This window comes from Rhodnius prolixus, unplaced genomic scaffold, assembly GCF_049639745.1.
Source record: "Rhodnius prolixus isolate KJV_2025 unplaced genomic scaffold, Rpr scaffold_1, whole genome shotgun sequence".
Classification (NCBI taxonomy): domain Eukaryota; kingdom Metazoa; phylum Arthropoda; class Insecta; order Hemiptera; family Reduviidae; genus Rhodnius; species Rhodnius prolixus.
Window position 1 is genome coordinate 10,285,315 of NW_027411581.1, and position 15,084 is coordinate 10,300,398.

At 32.6% G+C, this 15,084-nt stretch overlaps 1 protein-coding gene across 6 annotated transcripts in view; it reads right to left on the reverse strand.

The window, feature by feature from the left end:
* sick (sickie) overlaps window positions 1-15,084 on the reverse strand; it is a 353,303-nt gene that overhangs the window by 258,370 nt on the left and 79,849 nt on the right. The window contains exon 1 of one of the 6 annotated variants that reach the window (XM_074127784.1): window positions 5,478-5,921. The exons of 4 other annotated variants lie outside the window; for them this stretch is intronic. The gene's annotated coding sequence lies outside the window, so the exon portion shown is untranslated. Of the gene's footprint in view, window positions 1-5,477; window positions 5,922-15,084 lie in introns of those variants that run through there. One more of the 6 variants, XM_074127793.1, reaches the window with a different exon arrangement.

Consider the following 15,084-nt stretch of genomic DNA (forward strand, 5'->3'; position numbering starts at 1 on the left):
AGGACCTTCATCATTTCATGGCGGAGTGCCCTACTTTGGCGGAGTTCAGAATGCGTTTTTTTGGTTCCGCATATTTAACTTCCGTTAAATGTTTAGAACTGTTAAACGGTTGCAACTGGGTTGCACTTAGTAAATTTGTGCATCACGCTTATGGCTATAGAAATTTAAAAAATAAAATAAAATAAAAAAATAAAAAATAAAAATAAAATAAGAAAAATAAATAAATAAATAAAACTATATTTTGAGAAATGAATAATTTAATTGCAACTCTCTCTCCAATCACAATATAATATATTTACAATACAATAACTTAAAATCCATTAATCATATATTTTAAATTTAGTGTAAAAAATATTATTGTTCAATTTGTAAAAAGAACTTTGGTTAAAATATTTTATCTATTGTATTGTTATTGTACGGAGCTCGCCTGACGGTCTTTGACCAAGGCATTTACGTTTTTTAGATTTTTTAAAGTATTTTTGTTCTGTTGTACAATAAACGTTTAAATAAATAAATAAATAAATAATTAAAAAAATTGAAACATGGGCTTAAGGGGTTGATAATAACTAATTGGAATTTAAATGAACATGAACGTTGTATCTATCCTGTTCAATAAGAAATCCAAGTTAGTTTTGATAAAATCGAATCATAAATATTATTACCTATTAACTTGATTTTGGAAAAAGAGCTTCTTTTAAGGCAAGGGATGAATTAAAGGCCAAAGTTTGACAACTTTATTAAATATTTTGTGCAAAATGTTAAAAATCTGAGTTAATTCACTTCAATTACATCCACTTACTGTAATCTCTTACAACGATAAGAGGTATTCTAAACTTGAATTTTGTAAAAAAAAAAAATGCATATTAAAAGCAAAAAAGCTGATTAGTTATTGAGCTCCACTGTTCTAACGAGAACAACCCTGGAGTTTTTCGTCTCCAACAAAAAGTGTATCGAACAAAGAAAGTGCAGATCAAAGAATATGTTCTAGTAAAGACACTGATGGCAGATTTTTTGATAAATAAGTTTAATAAGTAAGCAAACAAATATTTTGAAAATAGGAGGTAATAAACTTAAGAGGTAAGTAAAGAAGCCTAGAATTTCATTAGCCTTTTACATTTTAGCAGAAAAACAGAATATCAAAGAGCTCACTTTAATGTAATGTTTGGTCCCTCAACAAAAAGGATTAAAGTGCCTGACAATCATTTTCTTAAGAAACTCTCACGGGAATTGAGATAAGAATAAGGTATATAAATTTTGAAAACAGAATTTTTGAATTCTTAGGCCTTTTTTTATACCATTAGCTTTTTCCGAACGGATGTCATAAGGAAGCAAATTGAGATCGAAGTAGTTGTGATTCAGAAACAGCGAATTGTCTCTTGCCGCCGAGTAGTAGAGGAGCCAAAAAGTCACTAGGATTTTTCAAATCGGAAGTGGAAAATGATGACAAATTTGCAACAACGAAATTAATTCTTTTAAGATAATATTTAGCACAGTTTATTCAATTATGAAAGAAATTCAATTAAAACTGCAACTTATGTCTAAGATTTTGCTTATAAAACAATTTAAAAATAAAACAGTAGACGTAATAAATTTTTTCTTTTTTATCTAGGACTGATAATTCATTTGCGCAAAAACAGCATTTTGTTTCTGCAAGAAGTCAACGGACCGCAGCAAGGAGTTCATTAAAAGAAGTAAAGTAATCGTCTATTTTGTTCAGGTAGGACTTAACGTGATCGAGGGGGAGGCAGAAGCACAAGTTTGACTATCACCATTTTTACCTAGCAAATAAAAATTAACTACACGCTAGATTCGAACTGGGAATCTCCCACTTAGTAAGCCACACTTGATTACTTCTAGACCAACATCTGTCCCTCATTAATAGAATCAACTTTCATAAAAGTAAATAAATAAAATCTCCAAATTTACTCCAGATCCCTACAGAGAAACTAATCAAAAGTTTCCTAACATATTGAAAATGATCTATTAGTGATTTTAGCCCAAGACCTCAAGAGAGTGAAGCACAGAGGAAATGGAGACATATGTTAAGATCAGAGAGTAAATTGTACCGAGCAATTCAAAAAAATAAAAAACTAAATGGAAATAAAGGAAAATTCATGTAGGAAAAATACTTCTTGGTTAAGACAACGTCCTTTAAACATTTCTCTACGACGAAAATTTATCTATCCAAAAAATTGTTAAGGTAAATGTAAACTCGCAACTTGTTTTGCTTGCATAACTTTTGGTTTTTCCGCCTTTTTCCTAAGAATTGGTCAAGGTTACTGCCGCAAAATGTAATGCATGACGTAATATGCAATTAATGCAGCCATACTATAATATTGATTAATTAATTAATATTGGATATCTATAGACAATTTCAAAAGAAATGTCCCCCCCTCAGAGAGAGACAGAGTAGGAGTGAAATTAAAAACACCAAATTTGATTTAAAGAAGAAATAAATGATCATTTTACTAGGTAGGATCCTCATGTAATTCTGCATTGTACATTATTAACTTCATTCACAAATATTATACTATGCAAGCTGGAGTCTACATTCCTCTGTATTTTATTTTTGTCAAATATTAATAAAACAATTTAAATAAATATTCTCATCTATGTCAGTCAACGAATTTTCAGATGAAGTACAATGTTGGTAATCCCATTTTTGCTGGCAAAAAAAAATGTATTATTTAAATTATTTACAATCCCTAAGATGAAGTGAAATCTTTAACCACCAGCACGGTTATTGATTAATAATCACAATTATGAAGCGACAATTAATCTGTGAGCATCAGTCATCAAGTCCTCTAAAAAGATAAGAAGTTCAGTTCACTTGTATTTTGAGTTTATATGAAAGCTGAGTTCTTCTCAATGTTGAGATTAGACATGAAGAAGTGTTCATTGCTTGTCATTAAGAAGAAATCACATAAATGTCCCTTTACAACAAATATATCTTCAAAATCAACTTTTATTAAATTAATGCTCCTGCCTAAACATGAATGTGGTTTTTTTGGCACTTTAGTTACTGATTGTGTCTTTAGATTGACAAGTGTTATCATGCAGCACTTAGTTTTACGTAGTATTTGTACAAGACAAAGGTTAAGTCTAAATCTCAGATACTCCGAGGAAAAACCTGGAGTTCTTTTTTAAGAATTTAGCTTCTTTTTCAAGCTACTCGCAGAGAAAGAAAACTCTTTTTCTGCAACCATGTGGGGAAGTTCTCATTACTCAATTAAAATCAGCTGTGTAATGCCCAACTTCCCAACAAGTGGGGAAATATTCCCATTAGTGTCACTTTCCTCACTAGTGAGTGGAAAAACTTTATTGTGCTTCCTTGATATAAGAAGTTTTGTTATTTACATAAATATTTTCTGTAAAACTTTAATAAGCTTATTTAACGTAACTAAATAATTAAAAAACGAATATTAAAAAATAAAATAAAAATTGAAAGGAATATAGAAATAAAAATAATACTTTAATAAATAATTAGATATTTTTAATTATAACAGTTAAAAGGGTTATAGTGTTACCTTATAGAAATTTAAAATGGATTCTAGTGATTCCTGTTTAGAAAACACTCCTCCATCAATAAAAGAAACAGCAGAAAATGTAATAAGAAATGTAAATACGTAAGTAATGTAAATAATTGTAATATAACAATAAATGTTTATAATAAATAAATTACTTTTTGTAGACTGTAAAAATGAAATTTTTAATTTTTTTAGTTAATAAATCTAATGGTTGCAGAAAAAATATAATATTTAACTCGAGTGTAAAGTATTTTCCGCACACTCGGCAATTTGCACTTGCACTCGCCTCGCTTCGCTCGCTCGTGCGTGCAAAACCTGCCTCGCGTGAGGAAAAGTACTACTTTCCACACTTGTTAAATAAATAACTATTTTTCATCCACTAGATCCTTTCCGATAAAAAAAAAAAATCTTTTCCCAGTTCGAAGCGGAAGTAAATAAGTGAGGAAAAAACTGTAATTTTTCATGTTTTTAGAAAATTTATTAACTCAAAACAACAATCTATCGCCTTTTTTACTTCCTCGTAACAGCTTTGATAATTTTACTCTGTAGCAACACAGCAGTTAGAAAAAGTGTAGCAAATCAATTTGAATCACTTGTTTTTTACTCGATTTCACCCAAGTGTAATTTTCTTAACAGAAAGTGTTCTCAAATTTCCTAATTTTACCAGACGCAGCTTGTCGACACACTGCCAAATTCGATGCAGTGGTGGAAGTACAGTCTTTTCTATCAATATTTTTTCCAGCAAAGAAAAGTGAAATCGCAATACTCAAACTGGGCTCTACCCTACATATAAGTCCGCATTCAAATATTTACTAAACCAACCCGCCACCGAAACTAGAAGTAGATTAAATTTTATTAAGACGGATCACAATCTCTTTGGAAATAAAATATAAATCTGTCTAAAAATAGCTGATGGCTTCTCTAAGCTAGCTGTTAATTGATAATTAGGTTTATTGTTAGGGAGGGAAAAATAGTTTCATGTCTTCCGATTTCATGTAAGCCCTGTAATTTCCAGAAGCTTCACTTCCTTGTTTGATCTTTCTGCTTCCCCAGAATCACTAGAATATCTATTTAAATACGAAAAAAAAGTTCAAAAAGGTTATTTTTTTACCAATTTTTATGGATCCTATGAGACTACCATGTGCAGTTATAGTTCAGATAGTTTTTTTGCTTAATATTTTTAAAAACTAACTAAAAACTAAAATTATGATTGTCTCAAAACATCAAGAAGATTAGACTTCAATAATTGCACTTCTTGAAGCCATAGAATGCATTTCAGCTAATTTTATTCGTGTGCATTATAATAACCATTTTGATCTTTAAAGCAGGTTATCGAGAGGAATCATCTATTCAATTCTATCGATTTGGTGCTACAGAAAGCGAGATAGGCTTGATAAGCCTAAAACAGGCTACTTGGCAAATTATTAGAGAATCTTCTTCGGTTTTTTTTTTTTTGGAGCCAAGGATGCCTCTATAATATTAAAAGTCTTATAAAAGAAATTCAGAGGAAGTGTAAAGAATATTTTTTTTTGTAGATTTAAGTTATTAGAAAAGATTAGAAATATAATTCTGCAAAAGTCTACGAAAAATAATCAACTAAATATCTAAGAACTAGAAAAGAAATTTACCGGTATCTGATTCATCAACTACTTAAATATGAAGACAAAATTACAAATCAAAAAATAAGAAATGTAAGTAAATAAAATAAAAAATATTTGTAAATAAAATACGGAAAGAATATTAAGATTAAGGGATTAAGATTAAGGGATTAAGATTAAGGGATGAAAGCAGGCAAATCAAGGTAGGCAACCTGCAATACAGATTCCCTTAAGCTTGGAACTTATATCTACCCCTTCTTTCTTTAATTATGTTGCCACTCTGATAAGCATTACGAAGTCTTTTTAATAACAAACTTTGAAATAAATAAAATAATATAATTTAAGTTCTGACCTATTTTTTTTGTTGGTAACGACGTATTTTAAGGCCGTGAGACGAGCTTACACTTCGCTAGTGGCCTACGCTCTAAAGTGTGACGAAAGGGTAAATATGATGATCTTCAACTGAAGACCCAGTGAAGATAAGTGGCACAAACAACTGGAAGGTATTTTATTTACCAAAGACACAATCACAGCTGATACACCATTTTATTCAAAAAATACACTCATCAGACTAGAATGCAGATCGAAGTTGTGGCCTACAGTATAGCACAATGGACTGTGTAAAAAGAAATCACGGCACTACCAGTCGACGAACATCACACACGAGTAGAAGACGAAGAAGTATTAAGAAGCATTGTGTGGTTAAGGAGCGCGCTGTTCTACTCCACACTAAGATACCGTACCATACATATACAAATAGAATACACCATGTAGTCACACAACGCACACATATGCAGATCCAAGGGGATACAGCGGAGAGTGTCTCCCCTCCCTGCGGGGAACACACTCAGATCTGTTAGCGCTGGCTCCCCCTCCTCCTTCGCCACAGTACACAAACTCTGCTCCCACCACTTCACTGCACAAACCCAAACAACACACTAATACAATGTATACAGATATGAACAATATTAATGTCAATACGATACTCCTACGCATTCATTAACCAATGTTTACGATTCAGATACCAAAACCAAAAAAGAGAGAAGACCTACAAAGTTCAAAAAAAAAAAAAAAATTTTCTTTAACAGAATTCTTTCACTACTTTCTGTGAAATAAGAATTTGCAACAAAGTTAATGTCTTTTCTTTACGATATAAAGAGTTTCTTAGGGAACTAGGTCATTACTAACAGCGTGCATCAAACATATTGGTTCCCACTCAACTAGCCTGATGGATTATTTTACTGCTGAGATGAAATGTGAGAAATCAATCCGATTACTAATTCCGAAATCTAAGGTAAAATACAGATAAGTACTGATATTTAAACATTTTAAAAGACCCAAATTTAGTGAGTCCCTCCTGAACGAGCGTTTTAGAGTTATTGTATCGAAGATACAAAACAAAACTGATCAAGTATGTTGCGGTTTCCATACAACGAACTAAACATTCCAGCGAACAAACGCGTGACTTTTACTCCAATAACCAATTTTATTTGATCTTCCAATATTAAACTCTTAATGAAACTCACCGGACGTTTAATAATTCACTATCTTTTAAGAGAGAAATAAATTACCTCCCAGGTAAGTCGCAGTCCAACATCTAACCAAACCGCCGTCAAATTCAAAATTATGTTTACAAATTATATTTATCGCTTCCAAAAAACAAACGAAAACTATTTGTTCCGGGAAATTTGTTACAACTTTTTTATAAAAACCAAATCTAAATAAATATTCATGAATTTCTTTTCGGAACCCATTATACAAAGCCTTTTTACTGATTACCCAAATTTTTTTTTTTAATTTAAATATTAAGAATGATTTTTGTAGCTACTTGATGTTTTTATAGGCGACGAAACTGTACCTAATATTATTAATATAGCATATTAAAGGGATACATAAAGCTATTAACTGCCTCAAACTGAAAATTTCAAACTGAACAAAAAGAAAGAAAGAAAAAAGATTTCCCGAGTAAAACGCAGATTTTTACGTCACTAAATCGTATAAAAGTTTAATAAAAATCAGTAAAATTAACTTTTCAAGAAATATAGAACCAAAATATCCAAGATATTTAAATCTAAAATCTCTGGAAAATTGCAAAAAAAGGTAAATCATGGATAGATCTACCAGATATTCCTTAGTTTCCGTTTCTAACATTCTATTTCTATACCAGGGCTTGATCAAACACATTAGGTCGGCTTGTTTTGGATGTAGAAGTTCAGAAAGAAAGGGAAAAACGTAAAATCATGGATAATTTTACCAGATATTCCTTAGTTTCTCTTTCTAACATTCTGTTTCTATGCCAGGACTGGATCAAACACATTAGGTCGGCTTGTTTTGGATGTAGAAGTTCAGAAAGAAAAGGAAAAACGTAAAATCATGGATAGTTTTACCAGATATTCCTTAGTTTCTCTTTCTAACATTCTGTTTCTATGCCAGGACTGGATCAAACACATTAGGTCGGCTTGTTTTGGATGAAGAAGTTCAGAAAGAAAGGGAAAAACGTAAAATCATGGATAATTTTACCAGATATTCCTTAGTTTCTCTTTCTAACATTCTGTTTCTATGCCAGGACTGGATCAAACACATTAGGTCGGCTTGTTTTGGATGTAGAAGTTCAGAAAGAAAGGGAAAAACGTAAAATCATGGATAGTTTTACCAGATATTCCTTAGTTTCTCTTTCTAACATTCTGTTTCTATGCCAGGACTGGATCAAACACATTAGGTCGGCTTGTTTTGGATGTAGTAGTTCAGAAAGAAAAGGAAAAACGTAAAATCATGGATAGTTTTACCAGATATTCCTTAGTTTCTCTTTCTAACATTCTGTTTCTATGCCAGGACTGGATCAAACACATTAGGTCGGCTTGTTTTGGATGTAGAAGTTCAGAAAGAAAAGGAAAAACGTAAAATCATGGATAGTTTTACCAGATATTCCTTAGTTTCTCTTTCTAACATTCTTTTTCTATGCCAGGACTGGATCAAACACATTAGGTCGGCTTGTTTTGGATGTAGAAGTTCAGAAAGAAAAGGAAAAACGTAAAATCATGGATAATTTTACCAGATATTCCTTAGTTTCCTTACTTGCACGATTGATCATGATTCTAAAGTGGATGTAAAGTCCGTATGAAGCTTATAATTTTTAGCTTCTCTATTTTAAAACAAACACTTATCCCATAAAAATAATAGCATACAATATATTAAATTTCTAAAGAAATAAACAAGATTTAAGTGTTATTGTATAGTAACATAGTTGCAGATTAATCGCCGGCCAGATTATAACTCCAGAGAACAGATCGAATGAATATTCAGATAGCGTGCATTAAGGCGCTCTTACACTTTGCAGGTGAACCTCTCATAACATGTCTTAACTTCCCGCAGCACGATGTAAAATTTATACAAAAGTGGTTAGGAGTACATGATGTTTTAGTATGAATGACCTAGATTTTGAAATATCTAAGAAAGGGATTCTACAGAGCATAGATTTTCATGTCTCAGTACAAAAACAAAAATTATCTGATTGTCCGTGAGATCTTTGAAGTGGTCGACTTGGGAAATTTTTTCTCTTTTTGCTAGTTTTCTTTAAAGGAAATAGTAACTTTTCTCAAATAAAAGTGGCTTAATATTGCATTCAGTAGACTTGATTAATTTTTAAGTGAATCGAACATTTTGCTGAAAGAAAAGACATTTGTTGAACTATTTTAAGATTTTAGTTATTATTGTAGTGGAAGGCACACGTGAGCAGTTTAGCTGCTCTTGAGTTTAAAGGGAACATCAACATCTCATTTAAGTCAGCAGACCAAACAGCTTCAGAGAACTTCCACGAGCTATATTTAACTTCTATCTCTAGTAAAGAGTTGTGCCCTAGTTTGCTCTACTTCCGCCTTATCATAGAGCAAACTAGCACTGCTTAGTAAGATTAGAAACAAAAAATATACTTCATTACAAAACAATTCATTTCCAATAGTGTTTTAACAAAAGAATTATTAATTTTCAAAACCTAATTTCTCTAATAAATGTAAAACTAAATCAAGCGCCACATCATGAAGCTATTTTGATTTTAATCAATCAACGTTAGAAAAATATTAAATGAATTTAATTTGCTTAATAAATACTGAAATGGTGTCCAAATTAATGATCGAGTTGCTTTTAAAGTAAGTTTAACCTTAAGGCTGACCTTTTTTGCGAAGTTACATATCGGCTTTACACTCTTTTAATCAAGGATTTGCCCTTTATTCTAAAGGAGATTTTGAAATTTTATCTTTTAAAGAAAAAGATGTAAATGATTGTCAAAAATGAGAGTTTTCCGAAGTTTTGTGCAGTTTTTGGAAGATCCTACTGGACAGTTTTAATATGTAAATCTAAATCTGTTTAAGGCAACGTTATTCTTTTCTCGCAGATAATTTATTACTTATACAGACAATATTTTTTTTTAAAAAAAAAGAAGACAATATGAACTTGCGACCAAACAGACACATCGAGAAACGATGATTTAGGTTATCATATATGACAGATCTTAATGTTTTTGGAAGCTGAGTAGGCATATGTATTTGTTTATATGATGATAAAACAAGGCATCCATTTCCTGCTACCTGTTAGTCACCAGTTTTTCAGAACTTCTGATAAATGTTACTGAGAACTTTTAATCAGCTTCTTTTAAGATATTGCGAACCCATCAATCAGTTACTCAAATACTCTTTTTAATTTCTTTTAATCCTAAAAATGGGAATTATTGCTATTGTTCTTTTCGAAATTGATTCTCTAGAGCACGAAAAGAAAAAGGGTTTTAGCCGCATGATCTCATTATTTCCCTCTCTTTTCTTTTCATTAAGAAAATAATTAGTTAGAACATTAAGATTTTCTCAACTTGATTACTGTTCGTTACTGTTCAATGATCTTTAACTGAATTTAAAATTGCAAAGGTCTTTAAATTACTGTGCTCCGTTTATTCTGATCATAGTGCGAGATGAACTTGTTATTCCTCATTTCATCTTTCTTGGTTGGCTGAATGCGAAGTACTTCGTGAGCAATTTCCTGTTCATGCTCTTCAGGAATCAACGACCGTAATATTTTCTTGATAAGTCCAGCAATATGGCCCCAATTAAGAATAAGAAACAGCTGAGTAGTTAATTTAACTCTTTACCTCCATTTTTAATAAATAAAACAACTACAGCAATATTTAAAACTGAATTGTGTAATTAGATAAGGGTTAAGTCCCATAAAAAAATAGACGATTAATAATAATAATAACAAAAATAATAATAATAATAGTGTTTTATTTAAACAAAAAGAACATATTTACAATACGAACAGATTACAAACAGGTAGGCATAGACTCCAGAGTCCGTTCGCTAAGTTGGCCAAGTTGTCTAGTGCAAAAAATAGACAATTATTTTACTATCTTTTACTAGCTCTAGGCTTTTAACTTTGGTACATCTTGCTTTGGCACCTATACTTTCTACCTGCTCTTGGATTTATCTGAATGGAGAACTTACATGCAATCCTCAGGAAGGTGGCTGGCTCCTTCAAAGCCTTTTTATTGTTTATTTTTTTCGCCTCTAGATAAAAGAAAAAACAAGTTGTTTTCTCTAGCGGTTTATAGATCATTGGTTTTATAAATCTATATTTTATATCGTTCCAATTTTAGTATATGTTCCGCCGAAGCGAGTACTCTTCACAACGACCTCAACATCCCCTTTATAGACCAACTCGCCAAGACTAAATACCAAAAATTCCATACTGCTCTCTCGACTAGCACTAATCCTCTTGTACTGTCTCTCGCTTCCTCTGACATCCCTAATACTCCTCACCGACTGAATCGCCAGTGGCCTCCCTTGTAGTCTGAAGACCTAAAACATTATTCTCCTATCTCTCCTCTCTCCTCCTCGTATTCTCCTCCTCACACTCACCTCCTCACATTCTCCTCTCTGCTATAGAGAGTGCTACAGCTGGGTAGTTTCTCTCCTCCTGCTCTCCTCCCGCACCAGTTCATCACTCTCTCCATATTTACTTATTGTATACAGTGTATACAGATTGTAAATAAAAAAAATATATTATTTAACGACTGATAAGTTGACTCCTTAGCGTTTTGGCATTTGCAGCCAGAATTCCATTTCTTAACTCCTCTTTCTCAACGATTGATCACCAATGACGATAGATTTGAGTTTTTTTTTCATCTCAAAATATTAGAACTCTTTCATCCATTAGGGTACGTTCACAACGGAGCTGTGAGCATAGATGATAGCGGAGATGATAGCAGTGATGCATCAGCGCTTATAGAATAACCTAGTACATTCTTATGTGAGCGTGCACAACGAAGCTTCGACTAGTGACTCATACGCGCTGCTATAAACGAGCATAGATGATAGAATTGAATTTAGTGCTGTCTTTACTCATTATTTTTTATTATTTACTTTTAAACAATATTTTGTTTTTTAAATCGTGCTTACATTTATTTTCATGTGTATTTATTTGTTTTTTTTTTCAATAAAATCATTACTTACCTAAGAGTAATCACTAGTTTTTCTTCTATGGTTATAGGATTTCCATGACAATTTTTCCAAAGTTTTCTTAATTTTGAGCTTATTTTTTCTAAAATATAGTCGAATGTGGGTGGACCCATCCTCACATATTCAAAAAAACGATCCGGATAATTTCTAAGTTCCTTATATAAATAGTGAAATTCGCCCAAAGTACTTCGTTTTTTATTTATGGTATGTACATGATATTTTCTAAAGCGTTTTTTCTTTAAAATATACCTTTTTGTTGCTGCTGAACATAAAAACTCTTCTTCACTTCTCGGACATGTTGCATGTATCACAGCTCTGTTGTGCACACTAATCAGCGATTATATATTACTCTATCAGTTATCATCTCTGCTATCATCTATACTCACAGCTCCGTTGTAAACGTACCCTTAGAAGACATATTATTTCCGCTTCACCTACTAGCTTTTAACCTTTCCTAGGTAGAAGATCAGCGAGGATTGTTAGTCACTTTTGTTAAAAATAGTCCCATCTTGCTTCACTCCAACACCATTAACGATTGAGTGCAAAAAAGTGTCAGTCATAATTCCATGAACACCATTATTATACAATAAGCGAAAGAAATGAGAGATACAGGAAATGATGTAAATACTACGAACGTCCAAATTAATTATATTAAATAACAATACTTCCAGACATCAATCAGAAAAGAGATTATTTTTGTAGTAATAACTGCTTCTACTTAAAAAGGAAATTGATTTTTGGGTTTAAAAACTTATTTATTCCAAAAAAAGTATTGAAGTTTTTATTTTGTTTCGTTAGATCGTGCGGGGGCGTTCAAAACCCACACAGTGTTGCGCAAACGTAATTGGATTTGTGTACAACCCACGAATAATATTTTTTGTATATTATATTTTTATAATAATAATTTTATGTTGAACTTGATAATTTCTTCCTGTTTCTTTTATTTAGTTTGCCACAAATGGAACGTGTTATTTAGTGCCAGTTTTAAGAATTACTACAGAAATAATAGAATGGTAGTATGACGCACAAAGGGAAGTGCTTTTTAAAAAGGAACTCTCTAATTGATGACGACTTAGATTTATCAATAAAAACTTTACTCCAAGAATTTTTGGTAACTTAAAAAATTTAATTTCTGATATTAAAGAGTTATAAATTATTAATTATTACAAAAATTTAGTAGGCAATTAAAACAGGAACATGATTTCTGCAGTTATTTGTGTTCATTACTTGAAATTATTGTTTCATGAATAATTCATATTAACAACAAATAACAATAACAAATTTAAATATTTAATTTGTATTTCTATGTTTCAAAAGTAATAAAAAAAATTTAACAGTATAAACGTTGCTGGCCTCGCCTGTACTCCTGTTCGTGCAACTCTTCAACCATTAAATTGAAGTATACAGCGGGTTCCTTGACTGGGAGACATCAACTTATGGGTCAATTCTTATGACCCACATTTTTAATCCTGACACTTGTGTTTCCCCTTTTGTGAATTAAAAATATAAATTTTTTTTTATAAAAAAAAAAGTCAGAGATACGAAGATCGTTTGATGTCGCGTAGTCACTTATTACTACTAATCGTTCCTTGAGTATCTCTCGCGACAGAACTTCCTGCAGGAATTCTGAAACTCGGGTGCCAAATGTGGAAATATAGTTACGAGGGGGTACCCAAAAAAAACGGAATAATTTTTTAAAAGCTACTTATTTACAAATTTTTTACAGAACAACCTTATCCCCTTCAAAATACACTCCATTACAACTAATACATTTGTCCCACCGGTGCTTCCACTGTTCGAAACATTTTTTGTAGTCATCTTTAGAAATGGCTGACTGCTCCTTCTTCGTTTTTTTCTTGACCTCTTCAATGTTGTCAAATCGGTGACCTTTCATGCCCTTTTTCATGCGTGGAAATAAGAAAAAGTCGCACGGAGCCAGGTCAGGCGAGTAAGGTGCGTGGGGCAGCGGAACCATGCCATTTTTAGCCAAAAACTGTGTAACAGAGATGGCTGTGTGTGCAGGTGCATTGTCGTGGTGGAAGAACCAGTCTCCTGTTTGCCACAAATCGGGTCTTTTTTGGCGAACACTATTGCGCAATCTTTTCAAAACTTCCAAATACAAGGTTTGATTGACGGTCTGACCTGGGGGGACAAACTCTGAATGGACTACACCTTTGGCATCAAAAAAGCAAATCAGCATTGTTTTGATGTTTGACTTGACTTGACGACATTTTTTTGGTCGGGGTGAAGATGACGTCTTCCATTGGCTCGACTGTTGCTTTGTTTCTGGGTCATAACCATAGCACCATGACTCATCACCAGTAATGACCTTTGACAGAAAGTCTGGATCAGTTTCAAGCTGTTGTTTCAAAGCACGACATGTTTCAACTCGATGTTCTTTTTGATTGTCAGTCAGAACTCGAGGAACAAACTTGGCAGCAACCCTTTTCATCCCCAAATCTTCCGTTAAAATTCGCTGAACCGAGCTCCAAGATAACCCACTACTCTCTGACAGTTGATCAATTGTCTGTCGACGGTCTGTGAACACCAGCTCTCGAATTTTTTCAACATTTTCGTCGATTCGGGCAGTTGATGGACGTCCAGAACGAGGTTTGTCATCAATCGACATGTCGCCATTTTTAAACCACTCGTATACTTGAGTTTTTCCCATAGCGTCATCTTCGTAAGCTGTTTTCAACATTAAAACACTTTCAGCAGAATTTTTGCCGAGTAGAAAACAAAATTTCAGAGCTGCACGTTGTTCACTTAAACTTGCCATCATAACAAACGAAAAAAGAACAAAACAGCGCTGGTAAAAACAATCACTGCAGATGAACAGAACAAGCCAGGCAGACAACACAGGCAGGACTGAACTGGCAAGGAATTGCGCTATACACGTCTAGCGGCAGAAATGCGTACTACATAAGCTCCATGCGCAGCAACGCAATTCCGGTTATTTTTGGGTACCCCCTCGTATTTACAGTAGAAGTGAGAAAAGTGTGGTTTTACGCACTCGAGTTCTTGTGTTGCTTCCAGAAGTTCAATACTATTTTTTTTTTTGCGGCAAATGTTTTAACAATTAAGAAGATAATTGCTATAAAATTAAAAGTTGAAGGATATAATCAACTTTTGGATAATTAAATTTCAAAATCTTGAGTTAAATTTATAGGAGAAATTCTGAAACTTAAGAAAATATACCAGAATTTGTTGTTGCAAAATGTGATAAGAATATTTTCAATTTAACCGAAATTATACACAAGAAAATAATTGCGGTTTTATATCAGGATTCTCTATTAAAAAGGAATTTTAATCCTTGGCCGATATTTGCCTCACTCCTTTCCGCCCTCAAGGCGCCTTGATGAGACTAATTATAACTGTGCAAAACGGCAAAAGATGAATAGGAGTAATCAATGGAAACCAGAAACCAGAGGAAGGTACGTATTACTTAAGGCAACTCTG